A 22,078-nucleotide genomic window follows, 5' to 3' on the forward strand; every position below is an offset into this window, starting at 1 on the left:
CTCATTCGGGACAGCTCACTGCCACTGTGGTGTTGGATAACACAGCAGGGTGTGTCTTAACAGTGGTAAAAAACAAAGTTTTGAAAAATACAGTAGACAGACACACACCTTCACCAGAATAGTACTCATTCGGGACTATGTTCTCATCCAGATAATCTCCTCCGTTGGCTAAAGAGGCATCTGGTTAAGTTGCTCGATCTGGGAGATTCGTCTCTCATGACGAGACACCTGTTAGTGTGAGAGACTTGAACCGCCGTGTTCCCTGCCAGACTATCTAAAGAGTCTCTGGAGAGAGAGAAAGAAAGACATTGGGTGAATGCACCATCCCCCCACTCTTACCCTCCCCTCACTCACTTGACAGTGGTATTAAAAACAAAGTTTTGTAAAAATAATCATGTCAGATGCATCACACTACTTCACCGTCTGTCATGACAACCCCTTCATTAGAGACCATCTCTCTCATACAGTTTGGCTTGTATCTCTTCAGTGAGCCTGCAGGTTGTTGTTTTGATGCAGAAGTCTAATAACCAGCCAAATGTTACACTCCGCTGATGGTTGTTAACCCAAATTATGTAATTGTGATATAACCCAGGTTTTGTAGGTCAGGGGCCTAAAACCCAGGGTTTGTCAGTAGCATCCCTGATGGTTGTGTGCCAAATATGATGCAGAAGTCTATATAATCCTTGTGTTTAATATGTGATCAGTCAGTCACTATCTAACCCAGGGTTTTGTCCGCCATCTTGTTACACTAAACTAATCCTGTTTTGTCATATCTGTTACACCACCGTGTTCCCTGCCCTATCTAACCCAGGGTTTTGTCACAGTATCTTGTTACACCGCCGTAACTATCTAACCCAGGGTTTTGTCACAGTCGTCCATCTTGTTACACCGCCGTGTTCCCTGCCAGTTACTATCTAACCCAGGGTTTTGTCACAGTCGTCCATCTTGTTACACCGCCGTGTTCCCTGCCAGTTACTATCTAACCCAGGGTTTTGTCACAGTCATCCATCTTGTCACACCGCCGTGTTCCCTGCCAGTTACTATCTAACCCAGGGTTTTGTCTACAGTCATCCATCCGGGACTGGTAGAGAGGTACATAGATCTAAAGATTGTACAACCCTGATTGAGACTAATACCCATCGAGCCCATCTCGGACAGTTATTGCAAAACGAAGCAAAAATTCCATAATGATGGATAAAGAATCCACTGCAATGTCAGTAATCTAAATAGGAAATTATTATTTCAAGAGTGGGTGGCTCATGGCTTTGAGGAATTATGTAAATAACCCCAAGAACAGTGATAGCTAGAAGCTCAGTAGCACTCTGATCAGCTCATCCTCTCATTCCCCAGGTTTAATTACAGACTTTCTCTGCAGTGTGTCTGTGGGACCTGCTCTGCTCCATCCTGCATAGCACATCTCTACACAGCACATCTCTACACAGCACAGCTCTACACAGCACAGCTCTACACAGCACAGCTCTACACAGCACAGCTCTACAAAGCACATCTCTACACAGCACATCTCTACACAACACATCTCTACACAACACAGCTCTACACAGCTCTACAAAGCACATCTCTACACAGCACATCTCTACACAACACAGCTCTACACAGCACATCTCTACAAGCCTCTGGCACCAGCGAGCAAACAAATAATGCATAATACCAAAGTGGAATCTGGAGATTTTTGGATGCTCAGGGCAACCAGGAGCCACGCAAATGAGTCCCCTGACAATGGCTCTGGGAACAATCTAATCAGCTAATTATTGAAAAGCTTCTCTTCAGTGGCGGGCAGAGGAGAGGAGGACTAGAGAAGACTTGAAGTGGGTAATTACAGCAGTAGGGACAGAGCAGGTCAGTGGATGGACTGGTCGCTTGGTGATGGAGGGTTATGGGGATGAGACTTGTTAACAACACACTGTATGCCTGTTTATAGGAGGGACTAAGGGTGGGTGGGTTTGGGGAGCAAATCAGATCAACAGTGGTGTTTTTTCCTAGGATAATAGAAACCTTAGTGCTCTTTCCTCATTAGTCTCTCTCTACCTCCCTCTCCTCCACTTCATCCACTCCATCTCTATCAACAATGTTGAGCCCTAATTGGATTCAAAGGCAAATTCAAGGGCGGAGAGGAGTGTGTGTGGGGGGTTGCATACTGTATGTACTCTAAAAGCATAAATGAATGTATTTTAAACCAGCCACGCCAACCCTATTATGATGCTATGCTCTCTGGGCGGTTATTGTTCCGCAAGCCAACATATACGTCGCTTCGGTTTAGCCAAGCCGTAAATAGAGGAGGGGTTCTCTCATTCTTAAGCGCATCTTGGGGGGCATGTAAATATTCATTATCTTAGCATCCTCTCCTTGTCTCCTTCCCATCATCCCTAACCATAGATCTAGGATCAGATTAAACTTCCCCAATTCCCACATTTTAAGCATTAAGATAGGGACAACATCTCCCCGTTTCGAAACAGCACCGACCACCAGGAGGACCTCTTTCTCAATGGTGGTGTCCTGTCCCTCTGCCAGCTCTGGTAACAGACATAGGTACGAGGCCACCCAGTGGAGAGTGTTGGGACTGTAGGGAGAAAAAACTACTTCAGCATATTTTACATTATGAACTATGAACTTCCAATTCATGTGTATTTTCCTTGAGCATCGTGGTTATATTTTTTTGCAACGCTTTTCTATTGACATAAATATATGAAATGAAGACCCAAGGGTAGAAACGCACATTCAAGAGAATATATTACCATGCAGATGATGTTTTTCTGAGGAAAATTATCCTATTTCAAAGTCGCTACCTTTCATCTGACAATATGAAAAGTGTCCCATTCACCCAAGACACAGATATTTTCTTAAGTCCTGTGCTTGTAAACATTGCGATGTACTGTACACTAGTCCTCGTGTTTTCCTACTCTGCCCTGCTAACTAAGGCCACTGCAGTCCTGCACTGTCAGCATGGTGTGTACAGGGGCTGGGGCCGCACTGTCAGCATGGTGTGTACAGGGGCTGGGGCCGCACTGTCAGCATGGTGTGTACAGGGGCTGGGGCCGCATCAATGCCACGGGATTATGAAAATCCAACAGCATCTCTATTTCTCAGAGCTGAAGCAGAGGGTTGAGAGGCTGCTGTCTGAATAGAAGGCTGTTTTAATCAGACAGATGTGACATGTGCCACCATGACACAGACAGGGGTTGGTATAGAGAGAGACACTGTCTGTGACAGAGTCCTATTCAGACAGACCGGGACATGTGTCATTGTAGGCAGCAGTGTGGCCAGACCCGTGATGCCATGTTTAGTTTGACCACATGGGTCTGGGGTTTTGCTGACCATGCAGTTGGTCTGTCTAGGGACTGGCATGGGACACGTTGCTGTACTGTACTCCATGACAAAGCTAAAATAGCTGCTTCCATTGAGTCATTAGCGAGATGAGGCTGGACGCAGGACAGATCTGAGAGCTGTTACTTGTTGTTAGGGCCATGAGCCCACTAGCCTGCCTAATTGTAATTGTATCTCCACCAAATCTCTAGCCAGACGACACGCAATGAGGAGTTCTTAAAAATGAAAGAGAAAAATACTGTGTGTGTGTGTAACGCCCTGCCTGTGAGGGTTTCCGTTAGGAAAATGTGGTGCCGGACATTTGACCGGCAGCATTTAAATTTACTGGACATTTTATACATTTACTGGACCCATATGCATTGGGTTTATAACCTGATTAGGGGTCCACCCATGGTGCACAGAATGACAGAGCTCACAGAACATGCCATTTGAGGATACAAGGATACGCTGTCCTTCTTACCGAATTCTGATGCCCACTTTGAAGAAGTTAGAATAACTGTCCACACGTACTTTTCCTCAGCCAACATGACTAGTAATGAACAGCAAAATCACTAGTCTGTCAATCTACTATCCCCCATAGCAGAAAAGTTTAACTACTTTATTGGTTAGCTTGTCAAGAAATAAATGGTCTATTTAAACTGACACTGGGACAGTTGTGGGACGATAGATCCCAAATTCATAAAACCAATAGGCCTAGGCTACATAAATAAATAAATCAATGAGTCTGACGCAACAAATCAGAACGCATCGCTGGAAATGTTTATAAACTATTATTTCTTCACATTACACAGTGCATTAAGAAAGTACTCAGACCCTTAATCTTTTCACATTATTCTACGTTACAGCCTTGTTCTAAAATGGAGTAAATACAACTATTTCCTCATCAATCTACACACAATACTCCATAATGACAAAGCAAAACCAAGTTAAGAATTGTTTGCAAATTTATTACAAGTAAAAAACAGAAATACCTTATAAATATTCAGATATTTTGCTATGAGACTGGAAATTGAGCTCAGGTGCATCCTGTTTCCAATGATCATCCTTGAAATGTTTTTACAACTTGGAGTCCATCTGTGGTAAATTCGATTGATCAAACATGATTTAGAAAGGCACACACCTGTCTATAAGGTCCCACCGTTAACAGTGCATGTCAGAGCAGAACCAAGCCATGAAGTCGAGTGAATTGTCCATAGAGCTCAGAGACAGTATTGTGTCGAGGCACAGATCTGGGGAAGGGTATAAAAAATATCTGCAGCACTGAAGGTCCCTAAGAACACAGTGCCCTCAATCGTTCTTAAATGGAAGTTTGGAACCGCCAAGACTCTTCCTAGAGCTCGCCACTCGGGCCAAACTGAGCAATCGGGGGAGTGGGGAGGTAACCAAGAACCCGATGGTCACTCTGACAGATCTCCAGAGTGCCTCTGTGGAGATGGGAGAACCTTCCAGAAGGACAACCATCGCTGTAGCACCCCACCAATCAGGCCTTTATGATAAAGTGGCCAAATGAAGCCAGTCCTCAGTAAAACGCACATGACAGCTCGCTTGGAGTTTGACAAAAGGCTACCCAAAGGACTCTCAGACCATGAGAAACAAGATTCTCTGGTCTGATGAAACCAAGAATGAACTCTTTGGTCTAAATGCCAATCGTCACATCTGGAAGAAACCTGGCACCATCCCTATGGTGAAGCGTGGTGGGGCGGCAGGTAGCCTAGTGGTTATAGCATTGGAGTAACCGAAATGTTGCAAGATCAACTCCCCGAGCTGACAAGGTAAATATCTGTTGTTCTGCAACTGAACAAGGCAGTTAACCCACTGTTCCAAGGCCATCATTGAAAATAAGAATGTGTTCTTAACTGGGAAAGGTGAATGAAGAAAAGTACATAGAGATTCTTGATGAAAACCTGCTCCAGAGCACTCAGGACCTCTGAGGTGAGGGTTCACTATTCAACAGGACAATGACCATAAGCACACAGCCAAGACAACGCAGGAGTGGCTTCGGGACAAGTTTCTGAATGTCCTTGAGTGGCCCAGTCAGAGCCCGGACTTGAACCCTAATCTAATGTCTCTGGAGAGACCTGAAAATAGCTGTGCTGTCCCCATCCAACCTGACAGAGCCTGAGAGTATTTGCAGAGATAAATGGGAGAAACTCCTCAAACACAGGTGTGCCAAGCTCGTAGCGTCATACCCAAGAAGACCCGAGGCTGTAATCACTTCCAAAAGGTGCTTCAACAAAGTACTGAGTGAAGGGTTTGAATGCTTATGTAATTGTGATATCAGTTTTTTATTTGTAATAAATTTGCTAACATTTCTAAAAACCTTTGTCATTATGGGGTATTATGTGTGTAGATCAATGAAGGGAAAAAAACTATTGAATTAATTTTAGAATAATGCTGTAATGTCACAAAATGTAGAAAAAGTCAAGAGGTCTGAATACTTTCCGAAGGCCCTGTAAATGCAGCAATGTGCACAAAGCAGTAGGCTCGGCACGAAAGTTTGTCCCATAATGCAATTAACGGGAAAACACCATTGTCAAAGCACATGCGAGCGGTTTCATTTGACAGATGAAAATATCAGCTAGAAATTTAGGAAGAGGGGAGATCTAATATGCAACAACTAGCATTGGTTGCTAATATGACTAGGATTGTGCCTTTGGCTACTGGACTATGAAAGAAAGTTGATATAAAATAATTGCCTCCTGGCTGTGGTCTGACTTTGGCTAGGCTACTTTGAAGCAAGGTAAGTCATGCCTCATAATAAAAGTTGTAAAAGTTCAGGATTCAAACAATTTAAGTATGTTTTCAAAATGCATACTGCCTCCAGCTCATTGCAAAGCGGTGTGTGATGTGCCGATGGGGCCTGCCTTCCGTTGCCTATATATTTGCTGTTTGAGATGCTGTAGAAGCAGTTCTCACACTGTCTTTGACAAATTTTCCGCTCAAAGGCTCTGTATGCTGTATGCATGTGATAAGATACATAACGAATAAGCTGTACAATATATTCCACAAAATTATGCAAATGAACCTATAGACCGATAAGCGTTACCAGAAAAATATATTTCCATCAATGAATAGGCTAAAAAGCATTATTTCGCAAAAGGATTTTTTTCCCCAAGACAATCGGTTGGTGGCAATTTTATTTATCGGCTTTGTTCTTTGTTCTTTTTTCGGCTAAAAGCCGGTTATTACCGGCTAACGGAAACCCTGCTGCCCATGTGTGTTTTGGGGACTTAGCGAATCTATATGGAATAATGGATGAGGGGCAGTTTAGCTTCTGGGTAGCACAGCTGGAATAGCTGGCAATAATAAGAGGGTTTTGTGGGTAAAAAGCGCCTTGTTAAAAGTGATGGAAACCTTTAAAGCCGGGGGGGGCTCGGTGACAATGCAGAGCCTGGCTTTATCCATGAGACAATAACACAGAGGGGAAAGAGAGTCTCAGCAGCACCTAGGACCAGGGTCAGAAGGAAAGGAGGAAAGGATAGGAAGCACACACACACTAACAAGGCCCAGCCCCATGAAAGCGATGGAGGGGGGGTTTGGCAAGGCCACTTGCTAATATGATCTGACAAATACAGCTGTACAAAGAGTTTATTCCCAAGCCCCTGCAAATTGCTGAAATTAATGAGGCGATTCTCTCTCTCTTGCTGGTACCACACTACTCTGCACATTCAAGGACTCACATGCTGCCTGCCATTTGCGGTCAGGGGTGCAGCGGTTGGGATGTTAGCGATACGACAGTGACAATTCAGCATTTGTCATCATGGTAGCATAAAGGTTAGGGTGTTTATGGATGTTTTTTAGGGTTCACAATCCCAGATATGACTCCCCTCCCCACCCACACACTACCTGAGATGGTCAAACCGTTTGGTGAGGGATTCCTGTGTGTCCACAGCTCCCACATTGGACAGGGCAAAGTCCTGCAGCTCTGGGAAATGGGCAAAGGCTGACTTCTGAAAGGCAAGACACAGCAAACATTTAGAGATCATAAGGAAACAACTCCTTACCCACACACCCCGGAGACCGTGTGATGTCAGGCACCTTTTTCATTTCCCTAATGTACTAATCCAACATCTGTGTGGGGCTAGAGAGAGGTAGGGGAAAGAGCGAGAGATGGACAGATGGAGAGAATATTAGGATGAACAGATGAACCAGCCTGCATATTTCTCTTGAAATGAATTTGATCATAACAAGTTGAGAGGTAAAAATGCATGTAAGACTGAAATCTAAAATATTGAGAATTCTCTCTAGGACTGACTTTGACTTGATATTCTTTCTTGTAAATGACATATGGAAGCTGTCAGTAAATTATGAATGTTCCATATTCATACATGTACAACTCACAGCATGGGTTATGTCTCCCAGGTGCACACAGTACACTTAGGTAAACTTTTTCCTATCTTTAATGCTTAAATGTGCAAATGATGTTCAAAACTGATGCCTATCAACGATTTGAAAAATCTAGAATCATTTGTGATGTAGACAGGTCAAGTAAACAACGAAACAAAACAGAGTAACTCATCCATCCATCCTGGGTAGTACTGTATACAAGTACCTGCAGTGATGCGATTCTGTCGTAGTGGAGCGTGGTCATCTCCTTCTCTGTCAGGGCGTTGCCTATCTGGTCGTTGATCCCAAAGCCGGTGTAGAACAGCATGCCCAGTAACTGGCAGAAGAGGTGTCCCTCCTCCTCTCTCTGCATGAGGCTGGACACCCGGTGGGAGTCATCACCACCAGGTGGGAGTCATCACCACCAGGTGGGAGTCATCACCACCAGGTGGGAGTCATCACCACCAGGTGGGAGTCATCACCACCAGGTGGGAGTCATCACCACCAGGTGGGAGTCATCAACACCAGGTGGGAGTCATCACCACCAGGTGGGAGTCATCACCACCAGGTGGGAGTCATCACCACCAGGTGGGAGTCATCCAGCACCGTGTTGAACCAGCAACGTGTTAGGATCAGGGCCTAGGGACAGACATAGAAGGGAACCACACATTACACATCATGGTAAAACAATGAAACCGCTGCCCTTATACAAGACTATAGGCTCTAGAACTAGAACTAGAAAAAGCATAATTTGGGTTCAATTGGGGTCAATCAGATCAATCCATCTACAAACCAGAATTCCCAGCATTGAGGCACAGAGAATAAATAGGGCCCTATTGATTCAGAGTCTATTTCAGCAGGGTGGTTTGGACTATTTTTTGCATTTCATAGATGAGGGTTGGAAGTCAAATTTCAAAAAGTGGAAAGGAGAAAAACAATGACAACATCCTACACAATGACCTCTACTCACAAAAATAACAGCAAAAATGAATAGAAAAAAGGCCATGTCTTCTACTGAGTTCACCTCTCTGCAGATGATACTACTCCCGCAACAAGACAGGCAAGCTTTATCTACGGCCACAGCTTTGATCTCCACAGACGGCTCAACCTAACAGACACACAAAATGTAGGATCTCTTTTTCCATACAGAGATTCACAGGGTCTTATCACATCATCCCAGAGGGAAGCATGAGATTTCAGCCATCCCTTTGTAAAAGGATACTGCTGAGGAGGAAAGGACTTCTCCGGAGGCAGCTTGCCTTGCCAGTGCCAGGAAAAGGATAGCATGTCATCGGATAGGGGGAAAATCAATCCATCCCATCCTCCCTCGGGGGGAACAGGAGAACCGTGTCCACGCAACCCAGAAAGGGAAGGAAACATCTTGACTATGTGACATCCTCTCTGCGTGTCATGATGAAACCAAACCAGACCACAGAAAAGAAAGCACACTACACCATGACGTTAAAACTCACATTTTCTACGCTAGAAATAAGCTGTATTTTCTCAACGTCATCAAAAAACAATCATTCAAGGTTGCATACTCTACACATATCAAGATAAAAATAGGAGTACAGGTATAAGTAGGTACAGCAACCTCAAACGTGTCTCTGCATGCTCAGTGAATGCAGATATTCAGTTGATTCTATATAAATGGATGCCTAGCACACTTCATACATATGCAACACAACACCGCCATAGATTCCCTTATAAATAGTGTGTTTCTTACCTCCAGGTGAATCATGAGCTCGATGATCCTCACACAGGAGTGTGACGGCCTGAGAGACAACACAGGGAGACATTCAGTTCAGGTAATAACATACACAACACGCATGACCACCATCACACACACTCAAACACAGAGGGGGATATGGGAGATGAAGGAGGGTTTTCAGCAAACAACTGTGGATGACACCATGGCGTGTGTGTGTGTGTGTGTGTGTGTGAGAGAGAGAGGGAGGGAGAGGGAGAGAGAGAGAAAGAGAGAGTGCTGGGGCCAGGAAGTGACCTGGCCGTGCCGTGCACGAAGACCCCGGTATGTTTGTCTCTCCTCTGGGGCACTGCAATGTATGCTGGGAGATCAGCCATCATTAGGGGAGGTAGGTGTGTGTGTGTGCAGTAGCACATGTCCATTGTGCCACCGTGTGTGTGTGTGTGTGTGTGTGTGTGTGTGTGTGTGTGTGTGTGTGTGTGTGTGTGTGTGTGTGTGTGTGTGTGTGTGTGTGTGTGTGTGTGTGTGTGTGTGTGTGTGTGTGTGTGTGTGTGTGTGTGTGTGTGTGTGTGTGTGTGTGTGTGTGTGTGTGTACATCCTGCTCTGACAGGGAGGATTAGAGTCTGGGTCTCAGCAGGACTACCACCACCCAGCTACATGTTGGGAGAGATGCTATTCTGAGCACACAGGTTGGGCGTGTGGGGTGGGGTGGGGGTCTGTGTGTCGCCTTACATTATATCACCACACAGACTGTCACTGTGGGCATGGCGGGGGGCAGCTGGACAGGTCTGCTCTTTCAGAGTGGGGGTCAAGTCAGGAGGAAAGGATGAACTTTGGGACTGATAAAAGGTTGGAAATGGTGCATCTCACACCAGTAATGAGGGACTTTTGGACAGTAGAAATGTCACGTATAAAGACTAGGAGGTAAAGGCATGTGCATGGGGTGTCCTAGTTTGCCTCTGGTACCCAAGAAAGATGTCTGTCTCTCTGCTAAAGCTTAAAATAAACAGCAGAGTATTTTTAAATTGGCACAATAAGTTGTGAAAACTTTTCAGCATGAGGAAAATGTCGTTGAGCACCATTTTAAGCCTTGAAAATATAATCTTTCTCCTCCAGTAAATGTGGTCTCCCCGCTGTGGTGTCCAGCTGCTTACGGGAATACAACAAAGCTGCATTGTTCATAAATCACAGCTGTGTTGCTAAATGTTTACCTGCTGGGGAGACGGACATCAGAACCACCAAAAACTTCTTAATGAGCCCAGAAAGGAATGTCCTCTCCATCTTGCCTCTGGAAATAGAAGGCAGGAAATAATCATTAGCGAAACGCAACACAACGCTGTGCCTTTGATTTCTGAGGGGACTATTATACTTTTGATGGGACTATGGACAAAACAAAAATATCGATTTTGGATGGGACTATTATATTTTTTTGATAGAACTACTATATTTCGGATGAGACTACTATATTTCCGATGGGACTACTATATTTTGGGTGAGACTACTATATTTCGGATGAGACTACTATATTTCGGATGAGACTACTATATTTCCGATGGGACTACTATATTTCGGATGAGACTACTATATTTCCGATGGGACTACTATATTTCGGGTGAGACTACTATATTTCGGGTGAGACTACTATATTTCGGATGAGACTATTATAATGTGGACAGGGCTATTATACTTTGGAGGGACCATTAGATTTAGGATGGCACTGTTTCTACAGCTGGTGCAGGCACATGGCAGAAGCTTTGCCATCCAGAAGCTTTGAAGCTTTGCCATCCAGCTTGTCAAAATGTTCTTGATCAGATTGAAAAACTTTTGGAGCTTGCGAACATTCGTCAACTCGTGTTGGAGTCAAGACTGTACAGATGACAGACAGTGAGTCTAATGACACTATAAAAAAAATTGTTTGTCTTTGGTTGACCGACCCTTTTCTACATAATAAATCCCTATTCAGTAATGTAAAAAATATTCTGGCATAATCTTAAACATTATGCATATCTAACAGTGTGACAGTTCTAAAGAAAGGAGCACTGCAGGATAAGGGAGAGAGGAGCTCTTACTGGTAAGAGACACATCCACCTGGGCAGTAAGATGAGCTGCTGCACCTGCTCTCTGATCAAATCCACCTCCTGAGAGACAGACAAACAGAAAGGAGCAGAGGGAGAGCAGAGAGAAAGACAGAGAGAAAATGGGAGAGGGGATCAGAGATGGACATAAGGATATTTGAGCGTTGGTAGAATAATTGCATTGCACCAAATAGACTCTAACCATTGCATATGCTTCAGTAGAATCAGAGGGATAACAATCGAATTTCAGAGTGAGACTGGTGCAGTGGCTACCCATTGTTTTGAGCAGGACTGGGGACAACAGATAAGCTTGGGTGGCACCTGAGTATAAAGTGTTTTGAAGTGTAACACTGCCACCTAGTGGAAGCTAAACCAAACTACTTTCATGGAAACCACATCCAATGATGTTTTTCCCTGACTTCTGCTCTTGTCCGCTCAGCTTTGTGGATCTGAGACTAGGGCTGTGGCGGTCATGGAATTTTGTCAGCCGCTGATTGTCAAGCAAATAACTGCTGGTCTCACTATAATTGACCATAAATGAACACAAACATTTAGCATCTCCTGGCATCCACACCTGGCCTACAAGGCACTGATGCAGCCCTTTGGAATGTCTACATTTGGAAAAGTCTAATAAATCCATGTAATATAGCCTACACCATCACAATATATCCATGATTTATTTTAGACAGGTCTAAAGAAACATGATATGAAGAAAATGTAGTCTATTTCAGAATAACATATTCTGAAGAGTCCTTATGTTAGGTCCTGATCTGGCTATGACATAAAAGTATGGCTGTGGGCTACACTAGGTGCCTTAGCAGACAAGATTTGATTAGAATTCTGTGACATTATTTTATAATATGAATTTCACAGCGGCATCCCCTTGTGCGAATGTAATGACCCCTAAAAAAAACTGCTTTATTAGAAAGGTGCATTTTTAAATGTTGAAAATTACCTTCCCCAATCTTGAAACTAACACGCCTATTTATGCCAGTTAGGCTCCACACCATTTGTAAAGCAGATGAATGTGCTGAATTTTAAGAAGTTATTTGGCCACTTCAGTTGCAAAAGAAATATAGACCTATGGGCTAGGATACATGAGGTGTGCGACTATGATAAATTGCATGCGCTGTTTCTTGCCTTACTGCACAAGCTGAGCATCATTCACAAGTGATTGGTTAATATTGTTACCCATCAGACTATTCTTCATTTAATCTTGTCGTTAAATATACTATATATAAATGTGTTTTTATTTAGCATGGACCATCATGATGAGCCTGTCTCAGAACAAGCAGGGGAAAGAAATATGTAATCTATTGTTATGCAGGTGAATGAGGACCCAAAAGCGACTTGGCGAAAACAGAGTCTTTAATCCAGTTTAAGGAAATAGCAATACTCCTAGACAAATCGGAGCGGTAAATAAAGCATAAGAAACAATTTCACTCGTAATCACGAGAACTGACTGGAGACTCGATAATGAACTGCAGGTTGCCTCGGGAAGGCACTTGACTGTAGCAGACTCAGACACCTGCTCACCACGCAGCATCTGAGGGAAACACGACACGACAGGGCGATACAAAGACACAGCACGGTGAACAGTATACAAGGATCCGACAGGACAGAAACGGAAAACAAGGGGAGAAATAGGGACTCTAATCAGGGGAAAAGATAGGGAACAGGTGTGGGAAGACTAAATGATTGATTAGGGGAATAGGAACAGCTGGGAGCAGGAACGGAACGATAGAGAGAAGAGAGAGAGAGAGGGAGAGAGAAAAAGGGGAACGAACCTAAAAAGACCAGCAGGGGGAAAACGAACAGAAGGAAAAGCAAAATGACAAGACAATATAAGACAAAACATGACAGTACCCCCCCACTCACCGAGCGCCTCCTGGCGCACTCGAGGAGGAATCCTGGCGGCAACGGAGGAAATCATCAATCAGTGAACGGTCCAGCACGTCCCGAGACGGAACCCAACTCCTCTCCTCAGGACCGTAACCCTCCCAATCCACTAAGTATTGGTGACCCCGTCCCCGAGAACGCATGTCCATGATCCTACGTACCTTGTAAATAGGTGCGCTCTCGACAAGGACGGGAGGGGGGGAGGGAAGACGAACGGGGGTGCGAAGGGCTTGACACAGGAGACATGGAAGACAGGATGGACGCGACGAAGATGTCGCGGAAGAAGCAGTCGCACAGCGACAGGATTGACGACCTGGGAGACACGGAACGGACCAATGAACCGCGGAGTCAACTTACGAGAGGCTGTCGTAAGAGGAAGGTTGCGACTGGCCGCAACAATACCTAGGACTCTTAATCCTACGTTTATTGGCGGCTCTCACAGTCTGTGCCCTGTAACGGCAAAGTGCAGACCTCACCCTCCTCCAGGTGCGCTCACAACGTTGGACAAACGCTTGAGCGGAGGGAACGCTGGACTCGGCAAGCTGGGATGAGAACAGAGGAGGCTGGTAACCCAGACTACTCTGAAACGGAGATAACCCGGTAGCAGACGAAGGAAGCGAGTTGTGAGCTTATTCTGCCCAGGGGAGCTGTTCTGCCCAACACGCAGGGTTTCTGAAAGAAAGGCTGCGTAGTATGCGACCAATCGTCTGATTGGCCCTCTCTGCTTGACCGTTAGACTGGGGATGAAACCCGGAAGAGAGACTGACGGACGCACCAATCAAACGACAGAACTCCTTCCAAAACTGTGACGTGAATTGCGGGCCTCTGTCTGAAACGGCGTCTAACGGGAGGCCATGAATTCTGAACACATTCTCGATGATGATTTGTGCCGTCTCCTTAGCGGAAGGAAGTTTAGCGAGGGGAATGAAATGTGCCGCCTTAGAGAACCTATCGACAACCGTAAGAATCACAGTCTTCCCCGCAGACAAAGGCAGACCGGTAATGAAGTCTAGGGCGATGTGAGACCATGGTCGAGAAGGAATGGGGAGCGGTCTGAGACGACCGGCAGGAGGAGAGTTACCTGACTTAGTCTGCGCGCAGTCCGAACAAGCAGCCACGAAACGGCGCGTGTCACGCTCCTGAGTCGGCCACCAAAAGCGCTGGCGAATAGAAGCAAGAGTGCCTCGAACACCGGGATGACCAGCTAACTTGGCAGAGTGAGCCCACTGAAGAACAGCCAGACGAGTGGAAACAGGAACGAAAAGAAGGTTACTAGGACAAGCGCGCGGCGACGCAGTGTGCGTGAGTGCTTGCTTAACCTGTCTTTCAATTCCCCAGACTGTCAACCCGACAACACGCCCATAAGGAAGAATCCCCTCGGGATCAGTAGAAGCCACAGAAGAACTAAAAAGACGGGATAAGGCATCAGGCTTGGTGTTCTTGCTACTCGGACGGTAAGAAATCACAAACTCGAAACGAGCGAAAAACAACGCCCAACGAGCTTGACGAGCATTAAGTCGTTTGGCAGAACGGATGTACTCAAGGTTCTTATGGTCTGTCCAAACGACAAAAGGAACGGTCGCCCCCTCCAACCACTGTCGCCATTCGCCTAGGGCTAAGCGGATGGCGAGCAGTTCGCGGTTACCCACATCATAGTTGCGTTCAGATGGCGACAGGCGATGAGAAAAATAAGCGCAAGGATGAACCTTATCGTCAGACTGGAAGCGCTGGGATAGAATGGCTCCCACGCCTACCTCTGAAGCGTCAACCTCGACAATGAATTGTCTAGTGACGTCAGGAGTAACGAGGATAGGAGCGGACGTAAAACGTTCTTTTAGAAGATCAAAAGCTCCTGGGCGGAACCGGACCACTTAAAACACGTCTTGACAGAAGTAAGAGCTGTGAGAGGGGCAGCAACTTGACCGAAATTACGAATGAAACGCCGATAGAAATTAGCGAAACCTAGAAAGCGCTGCAACTCGACACGTGACCTTGGAACGGGCCAATCACTGACAGCTTGGACCTTAGCGGAATCCATCTGAATGCCTTCAGCGGAAATAACGGAACCGAGAAAAGTAACGGAGGAGACATGAAAAGAGCACTTCTCAGCCTTCACGTAGAGACAATTCTCTAAAAGGCGCTGGAGAACACGTCGAACGTGCTGAACATGAATCTCGAGTGACGGTGAAAAAATCAGGATATCGTCAAGATAGACAAAAACAAAGATGTTCAGCATGTCTCTCAGAACATCATTAACTAATGCCTGAAAAACAGCTGGCGCATTGGCGAGACCAAACGGCAGAACCCGGTACTCAAAATGCCCTAACGGAGTGTTAAACGCCGTTTTCCACTCGTCCCCCTCTCTGATGCGCACGAGATGGTAAGCGTTACGAAGGTCCAACTTAGTAAAGCACCTGGCTCCCTGCAGAATCTCGAAGGCTGATGACATAAGGGGAAGCGGATAACGATTCTTAACCGTTATGTCATTCAGCCCTCGATAATCCACGCAGGGGCGCAGAGTACCGTCCTTTTTCTTAACAAAAAAAAACCCCGCCCCGGCCGGAGAGGAAGAAGGCACTATGGTACCGGCGTCAAGAGACACAGACAAATAATCCTCGAGAGCCTTACGTTCGGGAGCCGACAGAGAGTATAGTCTACCCCGAGGAGGAGTGGTCCCCGGAAGGAGATCAATACTACAATCATACGACCGGTGAGGAGGAAGGGAGTTGGCTCGGGACCGACTGAAGACCGTGCGCAGATCATGATATTCCTCCGGCACTCCTGTCAAATCGCCAGGTTCCTCCTGAGAAGTGGGGACAGAAGAAACGGGAGGGATGGCAGACATTAAACACTTCACATGACAAGAAACGTTCCAGGATAGGATAGAATTACTAGACCAATTAATAGAAGGATTATGACATACTAGCCAGGGATGACCCAAAACAACAGGTGTAAAAGGTGAACGAAAAATCAAAAAAGAAATAGTCTCACTGTGGTTACCAGATACTGTGAGGGTTAAAGGTAGTGTCTCAAATCTGATACTGGGAAGATGACTACCATCTAAGGCGAACATGGGCGTAGGCTTGTCTAACTCTCTGAAAGGAATGTCATGTTTCCGAGCCCATGCTTCGTCCATGAAACAACCCTCAGCCCCAGAGTCTATCAAGGCACTGCATGTAGCACCCGAACCGGTCCAGCGTAGATGGACCGACAAAGTAGTACAGGATCTAGATGGAGAGACCTGAGTAGTAGCGCTCACCAGTAGCCCTCCGCTTACTGATGAGCTCTGGCTTTACTGGACATGAATTGACAAAATGTCCAGCAAGTCCGCAATAGAGGCACAGGCGGTTGGTGATCCTCCGTTCCCTCTCCTTAGTCGAGATGCGAATACCTCCCAGCTGCATGGGCTCAGTCTCTGAGCCAGAGGAGGGAGATGGTTGCGATGCGGAGCAGGGAAACACCGTTGACGCGAGCTCTCTTCCACGAGCCTGGTGACGAAGATCTACCCGTCGTTCTATGCGGATGGCGAGAGCAATCAAAGAGTCCACACTTGAAGGAACCTCCCGGGAGAGAATCTCATCTTTAACCACTGCGTGGAGTCCCTCCAGAAAACGAGCGAGCAGCGCCGGCTCGTTCCAGTCACTAGAGGCAGCAAGAGTGCGAAACTCAATAGAGTAATCCGTTATGGATCGATCACCTTGGCATAGGGAAGCCAGGGCCCTAGAAGCCTCCCTACCAAAAACTGAACGGTCAAAAACCCGAATCATCTCCTCTTTAAAGTTCTGGTAATTGTTAGAGCAATCAGCCCTTGCCTCCCAGATAGCTGTGCCCCACTCTCGAGCCCGGCCAGTAAGGAGTGAAATGACGTAAGCAACCCGAGCTCTCTCTCTAGAGTATGTGTTGGGTTGGAGAGAGAACACAATATCACACTGGGTGAGAAAGGGAGCGGCACTCCGTGGGCTGCCCGGAGTAGCAAGGTGGGTTATTAACCCTAGGTTCCGGAGGCTCGGCAGACCAGGAAGTAACAGGTGGCACGAGACGAAGACTCTGGAACTGTCCAGAGAGGTCGGAAACCTGAGCGGCCAGGTTCTCCACGGCATGGCGAGCAGCAGACAATTCCTGCTCGTGTCTGCCGAGCATGGCTCCTTGGATCTCGACGGCAGTGTTACGAGCGTCTGTAGTCGCTGGGTCCATTCTTTGGTCGGATCCTTCTGTTATGCAGGTGAATGAGGACCCAAAAGCGACTTGGCGAAAACAGAGTCTTTAATCCAGTTTAAGGAAATAGCAATACTCCTAGACAAATCGGAGCGGTAAATAAAGCATAAGAAACAATTTCACTCGTAATCACGAGAACTGACTGGAGACTCGATAATGAACTGCAGGTTGCCTCGGGAAGGCACTTGACCGTAGCAGACTCAGACACCTGCTCACCACGCAGCATCTGAGGGAAACACGACACGACAGGGCGATACAAAGACACAGCACGGTGAACAGTATACAAGGATCCGACAGGACAGAAACGGAAAACAAGGGGAGAAATAGGGACTCTAATCAGGGGAAAAGATAGGGAACAGGTGTGGGAAGACTAAATGATTGATTAGGGGAATAGGAACAGCTGGGAGCAGGAACGGAACGATAGAGAGAAGAGAGAGAGAGAGGGAGAGAGAAAAAGGGGAACGAACCTAAAAAGACCAGCAGGGGGAAAACGAACAGAAGGAAAAGCAAAATGACAAGACAATATAAGACAAAACATGACATCTATGCACTTAAATAGCTAACAGAGAATCCTTTCACGTGGTTCATTTTATTGCCAGCTAGGTAGGCTATACTCCTGTTGTAAAGCGAAGCAATGTACTTAATATTAGGAAAGTATAGAAATACATTTAAAAGGCCTAACTGACATAAAGCTGATAGGATCCTCTTTTAATTAGAGGCCATCAAAACTCTGTTTTCTAACATAACTGCATAGCCTATAGAAATGTTGCTGCAACATGAGCTCATGGGCTCTCATGAAGTGTTTGATTTTTGATAACATTTGCATTTATGTCAGAGTGATTAGAGGGACAATAGAGTACTGAGTAGCAGGCAGTTCGCAAGTTTGGTAGGCTATTAATGACCATCAGCAGCATCAGAGCTTGGAGAAGCCTAATTACTGTGACTAAACAGTCACATGGAATTTGACTGCAGTCGTGACCGCCGGTGTGGTAGTAATACGGTCACCGTAACAGCCCTATCTGAGACGACTGAGACTACTGGGTAGGCATGACCAGTAGCTCTATCTACAGTACCAGTCAAAAGTTTGGACGCACCTACTCATTCAAGGGTTTTTCTTAATTTTTGTATATTTTCTACATTGTAGAATAATGGTGAAGATATCATAACTATGAAATAACACACATGGAATCATGTAGTAACTAAAAAAGTGTTAAACAAATCAAAATATATTTTATATTCTTCAAAGTAGCAACACTTTGCCTTGACAGCTTTACACACCCATGGCATTCTCTCAACCTGCTTCACCTGGAATTCTTTTCCAACATTCTTGAAGGAGTTCCCACATATGCTGAGCACTTGTTGCTTTTCCTTCACTCTGCGGTCCAACTCATCACAAACCATCTCAATTGGGTTGAAGTTGGGTGATTGTTGAGGCCAGGTCATCTGATGCAGCACTCCATCACTCTTCTTCTTGGTCAAATAGCCCTTACACAGCTTGGAGGTGTGTTGGTCATTGTCCTGTTGAAAAACAAATGATAGTCCCATTAAGCGCAAACTAGATGGGATGGCAAATCGCTGCAGAATGCTATGGTAGCCATGCTGGTTTAGTGTGCATTGAATTCTAAATAAATCACTGACAGTGTCACCAGCAAAGCGCCCTCACACAATCACATCTCCTCCTCCATGCTTCACGGTGGGAACGACACAAGCGGAGAACATCCGTTCACCTATTGCGTCTCACAAAGACAAAGAGGTTGATAACAAAAATATCAAATAAGGACAGATTTCAACCAGTCTAATGTCCATTGCTCATGTTTCTTGGCCCAAGTAAGTCTCTTCTTATTGTTGTCCTTTAGTAGTGGTTTCTTTGCAGCAATCCGACCATGAAGGCCTGATTAACACAGTCTCAACACAGTTGAGATGTGTCTGTTACTTGAACTCTGAAGCATTTATTTGGGCTGCAATTTCTGAGGTGCAGTTAACTCTAATGAAATTATCCTCTGCAGCAGAGGTAACCCTGGGTCTTCCTTTTCTTCCGGTCCTCATGAGAGCCAGTTTCATCATAGCACTTGATGTTTTTTTGCAGCTCCACTTGAAGAAACTTTCAAAGTTCTTGAATTCCACAAATTAACATTTAAGGCACACCTGTTAATTGAAATGCATTTCAGGTGACTACCTCATGAAGCTGGTTGAGAGAATGACAAGATTGTGCAAAGCTGTCATCAAGGCAAAGGGTGGCTACTTTGAAGAATCAATATAAACAATATAAAATATATTTTGATTTGATTAACACTTTTTTGGTTACTACATGATTACATGTGTGTTATGTCATAGTTGTGATGTCGTCACTATTATTCTATAATGTAGAAAAAAAGTACAAATAATGAAAAACCCTGGAATGAGTAGGTGTGTCCACACTTGACTGGTACTGTATAGTTCAGCTATATTGCTTCCACTGGTACAGTTCCATCAGGTCCAAGAAGGGGAGTGAACAAGGGAAGAGGGAAGGGACTCTTCATTCATGGTTTTTACCAACATACTTTCTGCTATAAAACAACCTCCTATACCCAAGATGCTTATATAATATGTGGTGATTCAGCCAATAACAAATTCCCCATTTCCAGAGAGGTAGAAATTGGTTGGTGTGTGACATACCAGGCTGTACCAGGCTGTGCCAAGCAGTGGTGGAGGAAGACAAACAGTACAGTCTGTTCCTTCAGAGACACGTCCTCCATCACACACTTAAATAAGTAGGGGAAGTGGCTTGGCACCTTCTTAAACACCTGGATACACATAATAAACCAAGGGTTAAAAACAACATTAGAGGACATTGATATAGAAGACATTGATCAATGCTCGCTGGAGACATTTGCCCTAAGTAGATGTATTGCTGGGGCTGTCCATGTACAGCCAACACACAACGCCCACATTCACAACAATATAGCATGTACAACAACACACTCACTGAATGTTAACCCAGCTAAGCATTTGCTATGTGAACCAAAAATCTACAACCAAGGATGAACATTTCTGTTTGACAGGCCAGGGTATTCATTCTTACCTCACAGGCAGGGACGTTCTCTCTGATGGTAAATTATTATCATTGATAATGTATTGAGGCCACATTAAAAAGGGTCAAAAATCCACCTGAACTCCAGTAACATGATCTTCTTAATGGCGAACCTGAAGATAAAATAGCAGACATGGAGGACTTGGTTAAACCATTTATTCGACTTGTGGTAAGAAGATTTAACATTACAAAATACTGATGTTATTCAAGAGTTGAGTTCACTCACACGGACTTTAGAATCACTTTCTCATAGACATCCTCCAAGACCTGAGTGGGTGACAAATACCGTTTGTTAGAGCAAGCAGACCGTCTCCACTATATTCATAAATCAATGATATATCTAAGTAGGAGGCTAACCTTTGGGTCGAATGGTAGTTTATTCTTGGGGCACCCAGTATCTATTAGCCAACTTGAAAAAGAAAGTGAGAGAGGTTATTATAACAAAAACTATAATCTCGGCATCCCATAAGCAAATGTTGTGTGAGTGCACTGGATTTGTTTCTGGGAGTTATGGTAAGATGTCTGGCCCAGAGTGAGTGGAGGAACCAGGAGGGATTTGCTTTGGTAGAGAACACCAGCTCCTCCGAAATCAGCTTGGCCAAGACAAATGGGGGAAATGAACCCCTCCCGGAATTCAGAAGATGCCAGCCAGGGTTGCATTCAGTACAACAGAACGGTGTGCAATGTGGAATTCAACAGAAATGGAATTCAAATCACATAAAAGTTCACTGGTCGCATACACATATTTGCAGAGGTTATCGCAGGTGCAGCAAAATGTTTGTTTCTAGCTCCAACAGTGAAAGAAAACTGTACTGAAAAACCAGTTGGAAAACATTGTGATTATGGTGGCCCAGAGGGCGATGACCTGGTGTGCTGCACAAGTTTTGCGATTTCAGATGGTCACATCCATATTGCTCAGGCCACACCCACCAAATGTACCTCTAGCCAGCAGATCCGACCCGCTTGCTAACAGCTGCACTAGGGTCGGACAGCCTTCAGTCTGTAGATTTAGACACTGCATAGCTGGCGCGAGATATGGCTCAGAAAATGTACCCCAATCCAGAAATGAGAAATGCCATTCCATAATGGCTGCTGTGGCTACTGCTAGCTAGCATGAGGATGAAAACAGCAGTTAACTTAAACTAGCAGTCTATAAAACTTCTTGGTGTAACAGTTGGGATAATGGGACAATTTGGGTACAACACATTTCTCATCCTGGGATTGCAGGACAATTTCCAAGCCATATCTCACAACACCTCTGCTGTGTGTTAATCAACACAGGAAGCCTTCCTATCCCATTGCAACTGTAAGCAAGCGGGTCGGACATGCTGACTAATGTACCTCAAAGGCTGTTTAAGAACCGTCTGCACCAAAAACGTGTTGTTCAGCACAAACCGTCACGCAACCTTGCAAACGCACCACAGGTATACCCCGGTGACTGGA

At 45.2% G+C, this 22,078-nt stretch overlaps 1 pseudogene; it reads right to left on the reverse strand.

The window, feature by feature from the left end:
• The window catches only part of LOC124046941, a 118,889-nt pseudogene that overhangs the window by 90,337 nt on the left and 6,474 nt on the right, over window positions 1–22,078 (reverse strand).

The sequence above is a fragment of the Oncorhynchus gorbuscha genome, linkage group LG10 (genome assembly GCF_021184085.1).
Source record: "Oncorhynchus gorbuscha isolate QuinsamMale2020 ecotype Even-year linkage group LG10, OgorEven_v1.0, whole genome shotgun sequence".
Classification (NCBI taxonomy): domain Eukaryota; kingdom Metazoa; phylum Chordata; class Actinopteri; order Salmoniformes; family Salmonidae; genus Oncorhynchus; species Oncorhynchus gorbuscha.